General features: G+C 38.9%; 1 protein-coding gene and 1 non-coding gene across 5 annotated transcripts in view; one reads left to right on the forward strand and one right to left on the reverse strand.

Annotated features, from left to right (window-relative positions):
* Sesn (Sestrin) overlaps positions 1 to 19181 on the forward strand; it is a 168948-nt gene that overhangs the window by 103495 nt on the left and 46272 nt on the right. The gene's annotated exons all lie outside the window — the stretch shown is intronic.
* On the reverse strand, positions 16055 to 16127 carry TRNAA-AGC (transfer RNA alanine (anticodon AGC)). Its single transcript has one exon. It is a non-coding gene; the product is annotated as a tRNA-Ala (tRNA).

The raw sequence follows: 19181 nt of genomic DNA on the forward strand, positions 1-19181 counted from the left end.
ATATATTTCTTTTTCTTTATTTATGTCGATTGAATGAGTTTACATTATCACTAATAGCCACTCGCTCATTCGATAACATAATATGACATTACAAAATACAAACTCACGTGGCTTAACAATAATGCGTCTGCACCTTTATTAACATACAATGATGTATCGTCCATACATCATTTGAATTGTCTATTTTTTCTTACGTCCTTTTTATCATCATCATTGTTATTTTCTTTGTTCTTACATATTGCGATATTTTGTGATTTCCTTTGACCAATTCCTTCGATTCGAAGTCGAATTCGCATTTTTCTGTAATTACTCGTGAACGTTCTCGAAATGTCAATTTCATGTAATGAATATTAAAACGAAAAGATATGCTTTCTTGTTATATTATGATCAAACATCGAAATTTTAGTCTAATTGTTATAATAATAATATCCATCGTACTAAAATTCATGCGTGTTGGAAAATTAATTTTAATGTCAAAGAAATTAAATCAATTCTCTCGAGTTTCGAAGAAGAGAGGAATGCGTTGGAAAAATTCAAAGTCCATTTATCCCTAAGCAAAAATTAAATTACGTCGCCGTGCAGTGAATACTGTCCGATGATAGATTGGAAAACGATTCTCACTTTTCACCACCGGAGATTCTCATTATCGAGAGTTGCGTTCGAGAGTAAAATTCTCGAGTGGGCACTCAACTTAAATCGACGGCACGTCAGGGACATTCGCACGTCAGGTTTTCCGAACTGTTCGGTGTATATTTGCGCAAAGTATTTTTCCGATACTATATACGGCACCTGCTTTCGTGCGCGGCGTGTCGAGAACTTATGGCAATCTCTCCCCGTATCTCTCGCGCGGCGGGGAGAAATTTCCGCCGCGACGAAATTTCTCCGGGGAAGCGCAACGACGAGATCACGCTTGATTCCGTATGCTCATTTTCATAGTAAGCGAACCGAACACCCAACGTATGCAACGTTTATGCAGATTCTTGCTTTTGCATTTAGCATTTTGCGCGATTTATTAGATTTAGAATAGAATTTAGTTAGAATTACTTGTAGAGTAGAATTACTTTAAACTCAAGTGCGAACTCCAATCTAGATGGTCATAAAGTGAAACTCGACTGCGTGTGATATTGAAATAAAAATTTTGTTCGTTAAGTTTGCAGTTTTTTATTTTAATTCTTAATTTGTAAACTTTGAAACTTCTTTCTCAATCATCGTTTTCTGGATTTTATGATATTACTTCATAAACATCGAAATACTGGAGAATCAGAAAAAAGAGAGAGAGAGAGAGAGAGAGAGAGAGAGAGAGAGAGAGAGAGCAGAAATCGACGGAGCATATTTTATATGTACACGGAACATATAAAAGAGTGACAAATATTTTCCGCTTGTCGAAATACGCCGATCGAATGTGAAAGACTCGACTATCGTACGCTTGTCCAATCTTGAAATCTCGTGCCTCTATCGGTCGTTGCGAATGACAATGCCAATGCGAAGCTTCGAAATTGAAAATGTGCAGCATCAGAAAGTCTCTCTCTCTGCAGTCATACGATCGTCGAAAAACGGGAATACTTTGAAAAAGTTTTATTTTTCTCAAACGCAGCACCGACCGTATGTGAACCATGATATAGTCTTTTCGTGGCGTAATAAAATATTGTAAATCGACTCGCGATTTCTCTTAATACCGTTTGCGGTGAATAGATTGCAATGAATTATTTAACATTCAAAGGTTACCGTTGTATTATTTAAATAGTTATCTATCTATCTGATGTGCGTCAGTCGATATAAATAAGAGTGATCCATGAGGTGTTTTCCGCTCCGTGAGATATTACTGATTTAAAGATATATAGGCGTTGCACGTCGGTTCTCGATATTCCCGATGCAGCCTGCGATCATCGTGAGCGCCTTCGAGCACTCGAAATGACGGCTCGCTCTCGGGAGATTCGTTCGACTGCAAATCATCGACAACAACACGCCCCGAAACGGGCGAGCGGACGACAGCGCGACGGTGGCTTCGAGCCTCGGTAACAATATGCGATACGTGGAACGCCGAGCTAATTTTGCGAGCGAATAGACGTCAGCATACGTAGAATCGCGTCGAGAGATATATATACGGTCGATCCACGAATGCACACGCGTATGCACGCAAATGCGGCGTGCATACGCGTGTGCATTCCGAATACGCGATCCCGATTCATCGTGAACGATCGATGACTTTTCGTGCGTGTTGTGCATCGCGGCGGCGATTTATGGGGCTTTACCTTGTCGCGTTTATCGCGTCGATCTTGAAACAATTGTGCGCAGTCGTTAAAATTTATGTCACGTTAACTGCGAAACGTAAACACAGAATTATCAGCGACTAATATTAAAGTGGCTCGCGCGCTCGAGGCGGGAACTAAACTCTTGACTGTTTAATACCTTGATATTTTCGTTCCGGGAAGATAATCTCATACTTTGCGACGAGAAACACTGTCAGGTGCATCAAATGCACCTTTTATGGGATATCCAGTGTAATATAATTATAGTAAACGTTGTTTAAACAGCGTCCGATATTACGCGAGCGTTAGCGAGAATAAATGGAAAATCTCTCGAGGGAGAAAACATGTTCGCCACGAAATACATGTATACACATGGCGGGCGTTTTGTGCAAAATACATGTATATATGTACATATATATCGAGCGGAGAGCATTGTCGATGAGCAATGACGTAAGAAGCGAAGCATCACAAATTCGTGGTGAAAAATAAGCAGCAGATGTATGTCAGCGAGTGTTTACAGAGAATTCCTGCGCGGATTCCCTTGGCAGGTGCATAAATATTCTTATTATTGTTACAATGAAGAGAGACATCTTACAATTTTCTTTCTCGGAATTTTCTATTCGCGAACACTAATAGTAATGCGATATTTATGAAATGAATGTCGAACATTATTTGCGTAAAATATCGATACGAGATATTAAATCCTATTTTAGAAATGAATTAATTTTTTTTTAACTGTTGATCATATTTTTCTAGGTTTCTCTTTTTGAGGTATTGAAGTTAATCAATTGCTATCTATCTATCTATCTATATATATATATGGTACTTTTTATAAAAAGATTATATATATATATATATGTATATATATATATATATATATATATATATAAAGTACCATTCATGGCCATTTATTAATTCAATCTTACTTTCGATGGAAATAATGTGAAAACACATGTATGATTTTTCTTCATTTTCATTAAAATATTATGAACTAACTTATTATTTTTTAATATAATTATTATTTGAATATAATTATTGCGCCACGCGAGGCATGAGATTAGAAAGTTAGTTACTAATTTTGTTATTGACCGTTTTAACATTCGACATATAAATTTTAAACGTGCGCAAATAAAGTAGGTTTAACTAAAATTAGCTACTTGTAAAAACCCTAAACAAATTTATTCGTGCTACTCCATTTTTTAAATATACTTAATATATAATTTATGTTGTGGACAGTATATTATTATTGCAAAAAAAGTTCACTGAACAAACAAATTCTTCTTTTTCTTTTTATTCGGCACGAGGCTTTTGTAAACGAAACACGATTAACGACGGACGTTCGAAGGCGTAGCTGCGAGGAGTTCCGACTACAGGTGCTCCCTTCCGCGATTATTCGCGTATAATATTATTACACGCTGATTATCGCTGTACAATGCTGGCATGATTATCTGTCTGTTCGGCTTTCGTTCAGACCGACGTATTATATCGCCAATATAAGTGACACGCCGGTTTCCCCGCTTTTCTTTGTCTTGCTCTGTAAGTGCTGCATGAATATCTTAGACATGTTCGCGTAAACATTACGCATAACGCTTGTTAGAGTAATGACATTGTAAATGTTAATTTCGTTAAAACGCGATTGTCGAGATGATCGCGGCGGTATTTGAAATATTAATTTTATTAGGTAGAACAGAAATCGTCGAATGTCTTGCAGAAATGTGACATGCCTGGCATTTTTATCAGAGATCGTTGCTTATCGAAATCGGATAATCGGATAATACTTTGTCGAGATAGTTTGTATCGATTCAATCTACTAATGGTCTAGACGTCTAGACGTCGGTAACTTGAACCGTAAGTTCGCAATGGTTTTTTTCCGCGAGCTACTCCATTTTTTTCTCTCCAAGCATCCTGCATTTCACCTGATCTTGGACTTGCTTTTATTCGATAACGTCGCGTAAAAACATCTCCTATTTCCTCGAAATAATGTTTTATTACATAAGTAACTTGTTACATTCTACAGGCTGCACGTAGACGTTGTAGTCAGAGCTGTTTTTACGACTTTATCTTGCGTGTCGACAGCTTAAACCTCCTTTCGTAGTGTGCGGTTATTATGAAATAATTTCGCGGAATACGCGATAAAAATCAAACTTTACCGTCTTTACATATTTGCCTAACTCAACGACAATATTTCTACACCCTTTGGTGACTGTCGCTCGTAATTCCGCGGACTTATATAGAGCACGGTTATCGAACTTTGTTCGTCTCTAAAAAAAAATAGATAAACTTCGCCGGCGGTATCTGTATTTTCTCGATTCAATTCGTTCGTTGAATCGCACACCTAGACGCCAAAAGATAGGTAAAGCGCGTTAATGTACACGCGTATATCGCATGAGTATGTTTTATATAACGGGGAGCAAATATTCCATCATACTGATACCGCTCTCGCGGCGATATCGATCGCCAATCCCCGAGTGTTTTCCGAGTTCTACATGAAATCTCCGCGGCGAAATAACCCGCGCGCGTTCCGTCTCGGTGATATGCAAATGCGCATTATGTAAACTGGCATCGTAGATTTGACGGAATTAACAAGTCGCGACCACAAATTCTATGGCTCCCGCTTGTTTACGACTATCTGTCGACTATCGGCCGTGTTTTGCGAAACAAAGGGAGATATCTGTGAATTAGCTCACCCTTATCTCTCTTTTTTTGTGCAGCGCGCGAAATCGTTGATGCGTGGTGTCGGGGGGGGGGCGAGGCGAGGCGAGGCGAGGGAAAGAATTCTAATTAGCTATTGTTAATCACCCTCGCGCTGACGTCCGCTCGGACTGAATTTCAGTCAAGTAACCTTGTCGCTTTTATCTGCTCCTCATCCGCGCGAGTGTGAACCATGACTAATTAAATGACAGCGGGAAACACATTCGCCTCTCTTTAGCTCGCGTTACAACGTTCCACGTTCTGACAAAGTTGGAATCCACTGTGGAAAGGTCATGGATTAACGTCGCATCGTGTTTCCGAAATTGCATCGGGAGGGGAGAGAGGGGTTCCGCTTTTTTTTTTTATCATTTAAAAGCAATTTTCTTTTAAATGTAAATTAATTTTATTTCTGTGATATAAGTCGAGAGTTTGTTAATTGCTTTCAGATGTGTTTCACTAATTAAGATCCGAGATCGTATCGTCCCTCACATTTCGATGCGAACGGAAATGCAGTTTTTATTTTTAAGAAATGCCGGAAAAAATATATTAACATTAAATATTATTAAAATATACGGTAAATGACGGATTGTATCCGCGGGGATATTAAATTAACATTTCTCGACGGTTTTATTTTTCATCGTCTGGGCGTGTTCATAAAGTGACGCTTTCACTATCCACGCTGCTTTCAACTATGGATTATTCTGTCAAACATGGCCGATCGATATTACACCGGCATGTTATATTTCACTCGCGCGTATCATCTGGCTGGTCATCCTCCGACGTTAGAACCAATTCGTTCGACAATGAAAGCTGTAAATCGACACGGACGGAGAGCAGGAAGTGTCGCGGCTACGTTACAACGACAAGATTAATCGACTTGACACTTCCGCTATTAACGAGGGGACCTTCGTACGCGGTCGCCGGTGTGTAACAGCCGTGCGAATGAAATGAAAATTCGCTTCGAGGTATTAATTATTTTTCTAGTTCGTGTCGCACGAATGAACGTTTTCAAGTTGGCAGGGAAAGTCGGCGATCTTCTTCCACCCGGATGTTGCTTTTTATTCTCCAGTACCGCTCTCGCGATAGCGATGATTCATTGGCGAAGTCGCTTCGTTCCCTTCGCTTCGTCGCGCGTAGCGAAGACGAGAAAAGCTGCAAATCCATTTAATATCTGATAGCATTCGTTAATATTGTTTATTTCTCGTTCGACAAAAAGAAATATCAATTTTCTACGGTGCTTCTTTAAAAATATAAACTTTAATAGGGAATCCGTTTTATTAGAAATGTATTATTTATGGAAACTGCGTGTCGTAATGCTTGAAAATTTATTTATGCGGTTATTTGCAATTTTGGAAAACATTTTAGAACCATTGAGAAAAGGCTCTGTCCAAAAAAGGCTCGAAAACACCGGCCTTAAAGAGAGTCCCAGCTGCTTCCTGCCTTCGGCGCATAAAAGACCTAGGATGGAATTTTCCAAGACGGTTGGAGAAAAAAATTAGCTTGGTAGTAAGGGTCGCCTGGAAGGCGCCGGTACTTGGAAGAATATCGGAAATGGTGGGAATTAGAATCCATCAATTATTTATTCATCTTTCTTTTAATAATTTTCAGTTTAAATTTCAATTTTTCTCAGTTCGCTAATTTAACGGCAAATTTAACAGGAAATTATTCCAGATTTTAATTTCTATTTCGAGAAAAATTATGCAACAGGTAGAGATAAAGATTTTTCTCTCTCTTCTTTTTTAGAGGAATCTTTTTTCCTTCACATGGCATTTCTTGATGATTAAGCCATATTCTACCGTTAAAATTATATAAGAAAACTAAGTAGAATCAAATGATTTAAATCTAGACTAATACATACACACTTTTTTACACGAAGCTAAAAATAATAATATCTAATGAATATAAATATGAAATGTACGTATACTGATAAAATGCGATTCATACTTTGTACTGATTATTTAAAATGCATGACATGTAATATCGTAAAAATAGAATAACGTGCGTTATATTACATAACATTTTCCACACTTCGCGATGATAATTGGAGCCACGATCTTGCTCGTCTCTCCTTACATAATCCTGTTAGTTTGTTTACAGCGAGGCAATTGCCGGATGATAATTACATGTAACTTATCGCGCGGATTATTGTTATCGCGAGATGTCACGTACACGGGAAATGTAGATTTTTTTTTTTATATTCTCGTTGATTATTCATCATGTAGATCGCAATGACGATCGAGGTGATTTCTAAGCGTGCTCGTAATGATTCATGAATAGAATTGTCTGGTAATTTCATTGCGTTTGCCCGTCAAGGCTTGCCGAGTTTAGCTGTTGGGTGCCGGCGACCGGTTTTATCGAGTGACTTCATCATTTCTCCCGTTCGTAATCGGGACTCGTTGCTCCCTGCTACCGGTCCGAGCATTGCACAGAGAGACTCTTTGTTCCATCGGTGAGTGCAGTCGGTGCATGCGTTTACACGTATGTACATACTAGCAACAGCGCGCGCTGCAATTCTCCATTTAATTAGCGCTATAGTTCCCGTCCGCTCGCGTGGATTTAATGAGTTGCACGCGCGCATTTAACATAAATCATTATCACGATATTAATTCAATAGCCACCTCGTCTCGCTTCACACACACACACATACGGATACGTGGTGCGAATTTTATTCTATTCCCGAGAAAAAAGGTCGTTTATTAATTATTAATCGCGGCGCCATGGCAAACGCGCCGGCAATAAACAATGACGCGTTAATTCGATCGTTCACATTCTCTATCTTCCTTTTTTTTCATCCGTTACCTCGAACGAGCAGTAACATTATCGCGGTAATAGGTGCTAAGTAGATTCACTTGCCTAAGCAAAAAGCATTTTAAATCTGTTGCACATAAATTTACATGAGTGCGTAAGCGTATCGTATAAATGTTTTAAGATATTACTTCGTGACATTAACACTATTGTTATTCCTTTTAATCTGCCTTTCAAACAATTATGCTTCAAACAATGGTTTAAAAATAACTTTTGAGATTCTCTTTTGCTTCTTCTTAATGATTTCTTTATGTTTGCTTCACAATCTTTCCTATGTCTAAGCTAATTGCGGTTTTACACATTTCAAAAATGGGGACAAAAAGCTCCTTCTGTATGAGACTTCCGTTGGACAGGAAGAAATTCAATTCTTTTGCAAAAATAACGATGTAATCGGGAACTTCCACTATTGTATTGTTAACTTGAAATCAAATTTTTATCATCTTTAGCGTATTAAATAACATTTAATGTATATAATATTTTTACAATAATCCTTTTAATAATTCTTTTTTAAAGAATCAACGAAGACAAGAAACTTTTGAAATTTTAAAGAAAACTGCTTAAAGAACAAGGGAAAAAAGAGGATCAGTGAGGAAACGAGCAATAGAGAATAAAAGCTATCTAATGATTATGATTTTCTTCCGAATTTTACGGAGAGTTTCAGTTTAAGATTAAGTTTTATGTTTTTAACATTTCATGAAGTTTCTTCTCCTTTTGAAAATTGTACCCAGCGATTAGGCGAGCAGAAAAATATATTTATTGTGCATCTTCGTTGATTCTTTAAAAAAGAATTATTAAAAGGATTATTGTAAAAAATATTATATACATTAAATGTTATTTAATACGCTAAAGATGATAAAAATTTGATTTCAAGTTAACAATACAATAGTGGACGTTCTCGATTACATCGTTATTTTTGCAGAAGAATTGAATTTCTTCAGTATCTATCAGAAATGAAAGAGCTAATTCTTTATAGAGCATGTTAGACTCAAAAAGTTTCTCTTTTATTATATATAGACTGTCAACATATTTATCTTGCTTCCTGTCTCTTAGAGCAAATACTGCTTAGATGATTTATTTTTGATATATTCCATATATTTTTTCATATTTAGATATTAATATATTTTGGAAAAGATAAGACGAAGGAAGATCAGATTTTTTTTACATAAAAGTTTTATTTTTTCATAAACTTATATACGCGCACACGCACACTTCACGCGCACGGTTAAAAGCGTGTATTTACGCAGGCTTATCGTGCAAAGAGACTTAATTCACTCGTCTTTATCGTCGATAACTCGACTGAGTCACAGTATCCCCTGAGAACAAAGGGATTTCGAAGGGTGCCTCAACGCGGATTGCCGCATCACTATCTGACTTTTAGTCGGAAAAACGCGACAATTACCGAGTAATCTATCTGTGTTGTACGCTCTGTTGTTGTACGCTCTGTTTGACGCGGCTGATGAAACGCACTTCCGTATTGCATCAGACTACCGAGATAAACTGGGCTTGTTTACCGATCTTCGACAATGATTCTGCGCTCTCCACCGCGCCACCGTTTCCTCCACGCCACTTCTTTTTTTTCATTCCGCAGATATTGCAGAATTGGATATTGCTCCACGGGACCTTGATGCCTCATAATTAGCATGTCCGAAATTCTAATAAACACATAAATATGACTTGTTGATTCTACGGCTATAGTGTTTGAGATTCGGCACGCTGCCATTTATCCGCAGTCTCTTGGAACATAGCCCAAATGTGTTTTCTTCTTATTAAAATTTTATAGCGGCAACTGTTTCTGCATCATAAATTCTTCGGAGTCTATAAATCGAATTTCGAAAGTGCGAATGAATAATGAAACTTGAGATTATTTAACGAACTTCAATTTGGGATTTTAATTACGAAAGTATCTAAAGTTGGACGTTGAAAAGATCCCATTGAAATTCTATTTGATCAAATTTTCATTCAAGAGAAATAGATTATGGACTCCGATGGAGAAAGCTAGAGACGTCGGATCGGAACATAATAATGTTCTCTCGCTGCTTCGACGAGGAATATGGACGAAGGGAATAGAAGGGCCGGGCATGCCTGTGGTTAACTGTCCTTAATCGTAGTCGTTCGGATAATTAGAGGGCTTGTGGAGGAAAACGACGACGGGACTCACAGTCGAGCGCTTCGAGAGCGGACTCGATTCGAGACCGAAAATGCCGGAAATGCACAAATGGACATATTCTCGTGTTCTTCGAGAGCTCCGCGGAAAATTATTCTCATTCGTCGCAGCCCCGGATTGCTTCATCACGAATTATTGTCTAGCTATTCCAAATACTGTTAACCTTACGCGCAATACTTTCAGCAATGTGCGCCAATGAATGCAGCTCCCGTTGCATTCTTATCTGGCATCATTATCGCGAAGCTACGACAGGATGCTTCATTCATTTGTAAATAATTTCGCCCTCCCCTTCTCCCTTGATTTTCCGTGCGCGCCACCCTCCCGGCGTACCGCGTAACATGTGCCAGTCACAACTCAGGCCGCGCCCTTGTAGAGCTTGGTAAGCACCCTTTATGTTCTTCATATACGAGGAGAAACGTCGCGCTCTACCATGCCTAACGCGATCTCTGCTGAGTACAAAGGAACGGAAACGAAGGGTGGCTGCTTGGTAGTCGTATCGGACATTGAATTTATTTTTTCCCTTCTCTCTTTCTCTCTCTCTCTCTCTCTCTCTCTCTCTCTCTCTCTCTCTCTCGCATCTTGGTTCACGCTAGAGGTGGAAATCACGCGACTTTTACACTGCATGCCGCGAATTCGAGTTGACGTTCATTCGTTCAATTCAACGTCGAGATAAAAGTGCTCTCGAGCATGCTGTACGAGTTTTTCTCGGCTCGGATTGATAGGGAGAGATCTTTCTCAATGCAGGTAGCTAAGCTATTTATTTTGATACTTCGGGCGTTGTTTAACTCAAGCTTTTAGAAGCTCGACGGGAATGTATTATTCCCTTGGAGAAAGAAGAATAAATTACGATAGCTGGTTTGATCCTGCTATGTGTCATCGACCACTGTTGATTTATAAATCATATCGTAGATAAGAATATAAACGGATCAACTTGAAAGAACAGTAATCCCAGAATAACTTCTTATCTCCGGGAGAGAACAAAGAAAATATGTTTCTATGAAATATCTTGCAAACAGAGAAAGGAAATTGTGTAAAATTAATTAGTGTGATGATTTGATATAAAAATATATGATATGTTCTGAAATTTTTTTTACTTTAGCAATATTTTCTTGGATTCTTCTAAAATTACTCTGTGAGTCTAAATTTGCTCTAAACTCCACGTAAAATTGTCAATGTCAAACGTAAAGCGACAATGTATTACTCATACGTAGCGAGAATAATCCGGGGCTGACGGAACAATGAGGCTTATTTATCACATGTCTCTCCTTCGTTGGCCGGGAAATGTTACATGCTCCTGTTTACATTCGGAAGCATAACGCGGGTCGTATGAGACGACGGCCGGTTCCCTCCGGTTTTTACGCGCCGTAAATGAAAACAGACCGATTAAATTCCTTTTCGAGATTGGCTGCCGAGGTGTTATTACCAGCACGAGGTACGCAATTTCGGACGCGTCCCCCCTTTCGGGAACTCCTTATTACACCGTTGACACATGAGCGACCATCACATCTTCCCGTCCTCGCCCTGCTTCAAGGTGCTTGACTTTGTCCGTCGTCGACAAAGGGACGCTCCCAAGATTTTACCTAACCGGTCCCTCGACTCCCTTTCTTCTCTCCGTCTGTCGTAATGCAGGTACTAATCTGTCAGAAAATAAATCTGCCCCTGTTACTCGAGTCCCATGATGATTTCTTGAGTGGATAATACCGTACTGGATTCATCGTTGCATCGAGATGATTCTCTATGCTCTATAGATTTTTAGTAAGATCGATTATATGGTCTGAGCGATTACGAAAGATTATTGGAGTGCAAACCATATGTGAATTATTCTGGAGCTATAGGATTTTCTTATCGAGTACATCTCTTTTGTCGGCCAATGGAATTGACATTTTCTTTTAGTTTCGTAGTATTCATCGTAGTACTACTTCATTATTGCCTGCGAGAAGAGACATTTGACATAAAGGCCGGGAGACAGAGCGTCTCGCGCAATTAGTATTGAAAATAAATTTCCAAGATCGATTCACAAAGTAATATAATTTCCCGACGACTTTATCATTTCGCCAATTGTTTGACTGAATTTATAATTTAGCGCGACAGTGCCTCTATATGCCGGCTAGGCACCAGCCTATAAAACGCGCGTATATGTCTAAGCTATATACATATAAATCCCTAGAGACGTTTGTCCGTACTATATTCCGTTTTATAGCTCAACGGAATATAGTACGAGGCCCGATTTAATTTCGTGCGGATACCCTCGGCACCGTGCGCGCAATCCGACTAATTTATCGCGATATAAAATTCGTCCGCGCGCGCGCGCGGGGCTGCGTGATCGCGATAGATCATTGATCGTGCCGACCGAGGGGAGCCGGCCGGGCGCGGCCTGTTCGCAGAGGGAAGGAAAATACATTGTTGATACAGCTCCGGTTTTACGACCCAACATCCAACCGCTGACGTTCTCGTCACCCCGCGTTCTTCACGCTTCCACGGAAAAGACACACGGAGATGCGTATCCGACTTTTCTCCCCCTCGTCTCGCACACTCTGACGCGTTCTTCTCAAGCGAGTTTCCCTTAATTTATCGGCACATAAAAGTCGGAGAGCCGCTGTTACGAGCCGTCCGCCATTGATCCGCCAATGATGCCTCATGCGCTCCGGAAGCAAAAGCGCGTACACGCACACGAGGGGAAAGAAATGCGACGATTAGGATGCGATGCATAGCGTCTCGTTGTCGCAATGTGGAAATCGCGATTCCTGACTTGATCATGATGGCTTTTATTTAGTTGCCCCATTTTCTTGTATCTCCAGAGGTTTTGAACAGTTGGAATTTTTTTTTCGAGGCAAATCTCATTTCGAAAATTTATCATTATCATATGAAAAATTGTCCTATTCCGGATTTCTTTGATTTGTAAAAAATTATCTCTTCATTAAAAAACAACACACACACACACACACACACACACACACACACACACACACACACACATATTATATATTTATTTATTTATATAAATAATTTCCGGGATGTGTGATAATTCGAGCGGACTGGCATAACTATGGTGCACGAACAACAGAAAGCTCGTCGTGAATTCGTTGGCGAATCTCTCCCCCTTCTCCCCCCGGGGGAGAAAGCGCAAGTTTTCTCGTTAACCAGCCTTTTGCGCAAGCGGCAAGGACGGCATTGTCAGAAGAAAATGGTACGAGTGAAATTCCTGGGAGTTTCGTCGACGAAGCGCGGAAAATAAAGCCCGGAAAACTTGACAACGCAAACTCCTCCGCCAACTTTTCCTCCTCTTCCTCCACTTCCTGCCTTGCTGCTCGGTATCTCTATCGGTCTCTCTTTCTCCGTCTTCTTCTCGAGTCTGTTTACGGACTCACGAGGCGCTTGTTTGCGCCAAATTGCGCGAGTGGAAACCTCGAAGCGACGTGCAGATAACTCCGGGGCGTTTGTTAATCGAGTTGCGAGGTACGGCGACGGTCTTCTCCTTTTTCTCCCCTTCGCAGGGTGTCTCGCGATTCAGCTATCCGATTCCCGCGGCGATTCCGTGTTAAACGTGTTACGTGAAAATGTAACTCTGGATAATTTACGAAATTACATAATGCTCGGAATTCTAAAAATAGTTATATCTCACCGTTATATCTTCAATGGCATTAATCAATATAAACGCATAATTGATAACAGAACCCGCACATTCAACGTTAATCACGCCACATCTTGTTTGCCTGTCATTAATATTGCATTCAATAACAACGTGAAACGTGAGAATCTGACAACCATGTTTATCGCTAAATGTTCGGTAAGAGTATAGCTCTTTATCAGTTCGCAAAGATCGTTATTTTATCTCACATTGCTCATAATTGCTTTGTTTTCTCTAAGATTCAAAAATATCTTTACTCCGCGATGTTTGAAAATAAGATTTGTATCCTTGTTTTTAACCCGATGTCACATCGGACATCGAATGCTGAAATTGGCATTATATCGCGACACACCCTGTTTTTCGAGTCTCGTGCAGTTTGTCTGATTTGCGTCACCCCAAGCCGGCCTACGACCAAGCCGCTTCTTATCATGTTTTCCACGTAATTTCGGGACGATTATTTCTTCTTTTCTCGTGCAACGCACATTTAACTGCTTGGATTAACATATTGCAATAAACGTATTTATAAAACTTATCGCGATATGTAATTTATATTTTATGCAGATCATTCGATACAGTCAATAACGATAATAAAAAGTGAAAATGTTTTTATCAAAAAAATATTAAAATAAGTAATCTTTTCATGATGATCGATGGCGAAAGGAGGACAAATTTGTGATGACAATATTTCGGGACTATATTTTAGGACTTTGAAAAAAATGTTTTCCACAAATTTCAAACAGTTTTTATTCCACAAGAAATTTGATTCGAGATATAGTTATTATAACAAATCTGTAAAATTATAAGCTTGCGAAAAATTGATTTTTATTACTGGAAAAATGATTTTAATTTTTCAGAAAGAACAATATCGTGCTTCGAGAAAAGCAAGAATCTTCGAGTCTTCCTTTTTTCAGTATATGATATCTATAAAATCAGATTTTGGAAATGTTGAATAATTTAAAGTAAAGGTATGTGCATAAAATGAACGATCGTAGATTCGCGCAGAGTTTGCACAGTTGCATTATAAAGTAACGCTGCACAGACGGCTGCCTGACTCCTCGTCGTCTTCGCGTTCATCTGCAAATTATATTATCAGGTGTTACAACAATGCTGTGTCTCATTATCGAAGCCGAAGTGCAGCAATTAAATCGTCGGGAGACGGTACGTTCGTAAACAGATTATAGATATCCGCGAGCTCGCGAGGTGTGTACACGCAGTGTTATGCAAGCAGTTATTTAAGAGTCGGCCTTAGACTGCGACTGCATTGAAAAAATATCTTCGATCGAAACATCCTACGTATTGAGATGTCGATACAATCAGGACTATCGACTAATCTCTCGCTCGGTTTTTTTCCGACGGGGACTTTTGTCGGAGTTGCCTATCACCGCTCGTAAACACCGTGACAAAGCCTTTGCGCTTGCAATTCTGGCAATATTATGTAATGACATGGTGACCGCCACGTGCACACACACTCACCTACACCCCCCCACACATACACACGCACGCACGCACGCACGCAGGCACACACACGCAGGCACACACGCACGCACGCACGCACGCAGAGTCCCCTTCAACAAAAAGAGCTATAAAATTAAATGTTAAACGGTAATTTATATCATCTGTTTTACATACTACAAGATTTACATGTAATTATAAAAGAACAAGTTATAAAATTTGTAAAACATTCGCTTAATTTTTTTTAAATTTCACTTTACGTCATCTTACTTGCTTAAATTTCGCATGTAATTGATTTTGACATATATTTTTAAGAATTATTAATTATCATAATTTCATAAGCGTGATAAATGGGAGTATCGTGTGATGAGGATGATCAAGCGAAACGCGTCAGGAACGCATCGATAAGTATTTTTTGTTACGCGAATGTCCAATAAAAAAGCACGTTTATTTTTGACGCCCATCCTCGACTTCTATCGTTAATAGAGATACGACGAGAATGCGTAATATACGCTTCGCGCAGCAGATAATACCGGACGTTTGCGTAAATCGCGAGTGAACGATCGGCAGATCAGTGCGTCGAGTTGACACGGATATCTTCCACTTTATCAGGCCGGTGCACGCATTGTTGTAAAAGTTCGCCGGAAGAGATTCACATCTGTGGATCGCGTACCTGGCGATGTGTGGTCGGCAATGCCCGCAATCTCATGAAATTATATTGTACCGTTATGAGCGCACTGGATCTCTCTGCGCTACGGTACCTCTGCACATATACACACACACACACACACACACACACACACACACACACACACACACACACATCTTTCTTTGATTTTATAGGAGGAAATTCGAGTTGCATCATCCGAGTGGTCAGATCATTGTCGTCACTACGATAATCTCTAATATCGAATGAAAAATTATTCTCGCTCTTTACCGTTTAACAAAAATATCTTGAAATATTCGATAGTGCAATAGAATAAAAAAAAAATGACTTATCCGTCATTCGAGAATTTTTTTTTGTAAAATTTTTATTTTATTTTTTTAAAATGACAAAAGGAGTTTTGGAGGCGCCGGGTATCGATCCCGGTACCTCTCGCATGCTAAGCGAGCGCTCTACCATCTGAGCTACGCCCCCTTAATGCAGCAGAGTGGAAAGCTATATGATCTTCACGTGGAGTAACATGCGATGTTACACTTTCTCCGAACAATGCCTCACATTTGAAAAGAATCGATTAACACCGTAATTGACGAATGGGCATAATCGGCAGAATAAACTTATTTCTACAACGACTAGATTTAATTCATTAGCCAGTTTATGCTGAAATGTTTTACTCTACACCTATAACATATTTTTTTGCATTCTAAAAGTTGTATAATAATATATGGATCATAAAAATGTATAATAAATCCAATGCTCTAAAATTGATAAGGCAGATATTACTTTCTCATAAATATTGGTTATAAATATCGAGCGTAAATAACATAGGTAAATATGACTTTATAGTCTTTCTTCGTTTAATGACTTTCTTTTTTTTTTTTTGTATTACTCATAGGTGAATCATATCAAATCGTTGCACTTGCAATTAACCATCGTGGCGTGAAGTTGATGCAACAAGCTTACGCGCTTTACGCATATCATTGTAAACAGTAAATTAGTTTGACTTTCCCTTTTTTTTCTGCGTTAAACTAAAGAGGAATATTGACTTTGATAATTTAATACTTTCATAACCGTTTTATCGCGCATACTGTTTATGGGTATATTCAAATTATTTCTATTTTTATCGAGCTTGATTTTTTCGATCTTTCTTTTATGAACGTGACAACGCGCTAAATAAGCCTCCAGCCTTGTCTCAAATGGGAACGAGAATGGGACTCATTATTAGCGAAGAAATAAAGGTCGTCGTGCGAACGTGTATAACTCGGTTTGGACTATAAAAATGATTACTGTCGCGATAGCGTACAAAGCGAAAGCAAAAGCGAATGCAAAAGCCGTATATAGAATGATTCACCTAGGTTGCTACATTGATTTACTTCCCGGACGCCTTATTTGATTTGTAAATTATTCATTAATTGAATTTATATATCTTCCTTACGAAAGCTCTTAAATAAATAAATTTTTCTCCGAAAGAACTCGCAAACTATTTTGGGATCTGACATATGGTTATCAATACTGTTCGTTCTTTCTCGCCAGATGAGGAAAAACAAAACGGTGCACTCATTACAGTTTATCAGTAGTAACTTCCTTTTCCCGGTAAATAAAAAAAGGTGCTAGACAGGCGATACACCCTATCGCCCTTTTTTTTCATCCCGACTCCGGGAAATCTCGCGTCGCGCATGAAATAACGTGAGGATCCGTCGTGTCGCCCCTCGCTCACACCCTCCCTCCCCCATGTGCCGTCCTCGTTACGTAACGCGCGTAAAAGAAGACAGCAGATCACATAGCGCTAACGAACCTTTGTTCGTATTTTTACGATTCCAGTAAATAGCCGGGCGGTCAGTCTACGGGCTCTCATCGCAGCGTGACGTTATTGCGGCCGTAACAAAGAGACGAACCGGCCGCATTTTCCGGCGGCATCGTCGAAAATTGCGCGACTCTCCCTCGCCTCTCCTTGATTTCTTCCGGAAAATCCCGAAATGGCTACGTGGTTCTCCCGCAGCATTGTTCTCCCTTGCGCGCTCATCCGCGCCACGTGCACGCTGTCATGTGCACACTTCATGCCACGACAGCGGTTCCCAAATTGCATCAGTCTTTTAATCTGCGAGATAAACGCTTCATCATATCGCATACTTTAAATGCCAGCGTTAAAGAGATCCTGGACTGACTAGCGAACTCCGACAAAAACGTTTTCACATCTATATACACATATATAGATACATTTATGTATACACATGATATACATATGAATAAATTTTTGTATTGCTTTTTTTGCATTATATTAGGTATTTAACTTAATTCTAAGAACTCAACGTTATTTCTTCATGTAATCTTCTAGTCTAGCAATATCAGTTTTGTAGATACAGTTTTGTAGGTTTTGTAGGGCTGTAAAATTTTTATATAAAGCAAATATTGACGCGACTTGACAGCTTTGGACGCCATTTTATAGTATCAAATGGTAAAACAGATCTAAATTTAAAAAATGTTTCTCGTTCTTGATACGAAATTCATATGCTAGACACGTATTAATGTATAAACTTCAATTGTGGGAAAGGATTTCCGTAATAGATCTATAAAGTTAATAAAAAATAAGAATAATTACAAATAACAAAAATTACTCTGCGTTTTGTCAGTAATATAGACAAGTCCAGCATCCTCTTAACACTATATCGATTTTCAGATTTTCTCTTTTCAATTTGACTTCTCTTTTCAATTTTATTCACTGACTGCCGGTCTGTATTCTTCCATATAATCGCGACGCAGTAATTATTAATTTATCTTATCTATTTAATAATGATGTGATGGATGTAGGATTTCCGAAATATCTTGATTGACATTGAGACAAAACGCGTGATATGAAGTGATATCACGCTTGACCCATATCACGCATTTTAATAAAATGCAAATCATTCAAGTCTCTTTGAATAATTCAGATTACAGAGACAAATATGCATGTTTACTTAATGTTTTTTTTTTTTTTTTTTATTATTAATGGGATCTCTAACATAATCTAGCAGAATCGTTATGTCTATCTGATTTTATCACAAAATTATATCGGGAATATAAATAGAAACTAATTTGTATCAAATCTATTAATAATTGATTTAGATCTTTTTTCGTTGCGTATTCGGATCGTTAATAAAGCTGAATTTACTCAGCATTATTGGAGAAGATTTTATTTGTGCTTCCCTCGCAACGTAAACAAGATACCCCCAGAACTTCCGAACTTAATTCTAATGAAAGATTTCGTGGTTGCTCGACAAACAAAGAAACGAATAGTTTGTGTATTGATTTGTTCGATGTTCCCCAACAGTCTAAGCTCCTTGGCCAAGTAGGCGTCGTAAAAATTACGCAACCCATTGTGTTGAGGATGAACGATTTTAGGGAACTTTTATGCTCGATGGTTTTTATGAGCCCGTTTGGATATTGGGAATCGATCCATTTATATTTTCTTATCCAATAATATTGCTGCAACGTACAGTTTTATTTTAGCGAGTTTATCGCGAGGATAAAAAGCATAAAGATATGTTGGAG

This window comes from Pogonomyrmex barbatus, unplaced genomic scaffold (genome assembly GCF_055798465.1).
Source record: "Pogonomyrmex barbatus isolate J1 unplaced genomic scaffold, ASM5579846v1 scaffold5, whole genome shotgun sequence".
In the NCBI taxonomy this organism is placed as follows: domain Eukaryota; kingdom Metazoa; phylum Arthropoda; class Insecta; order Hymenoptera; family Formicidae; genus Pogonomyrmex; species Pogonomyrmex barbatus.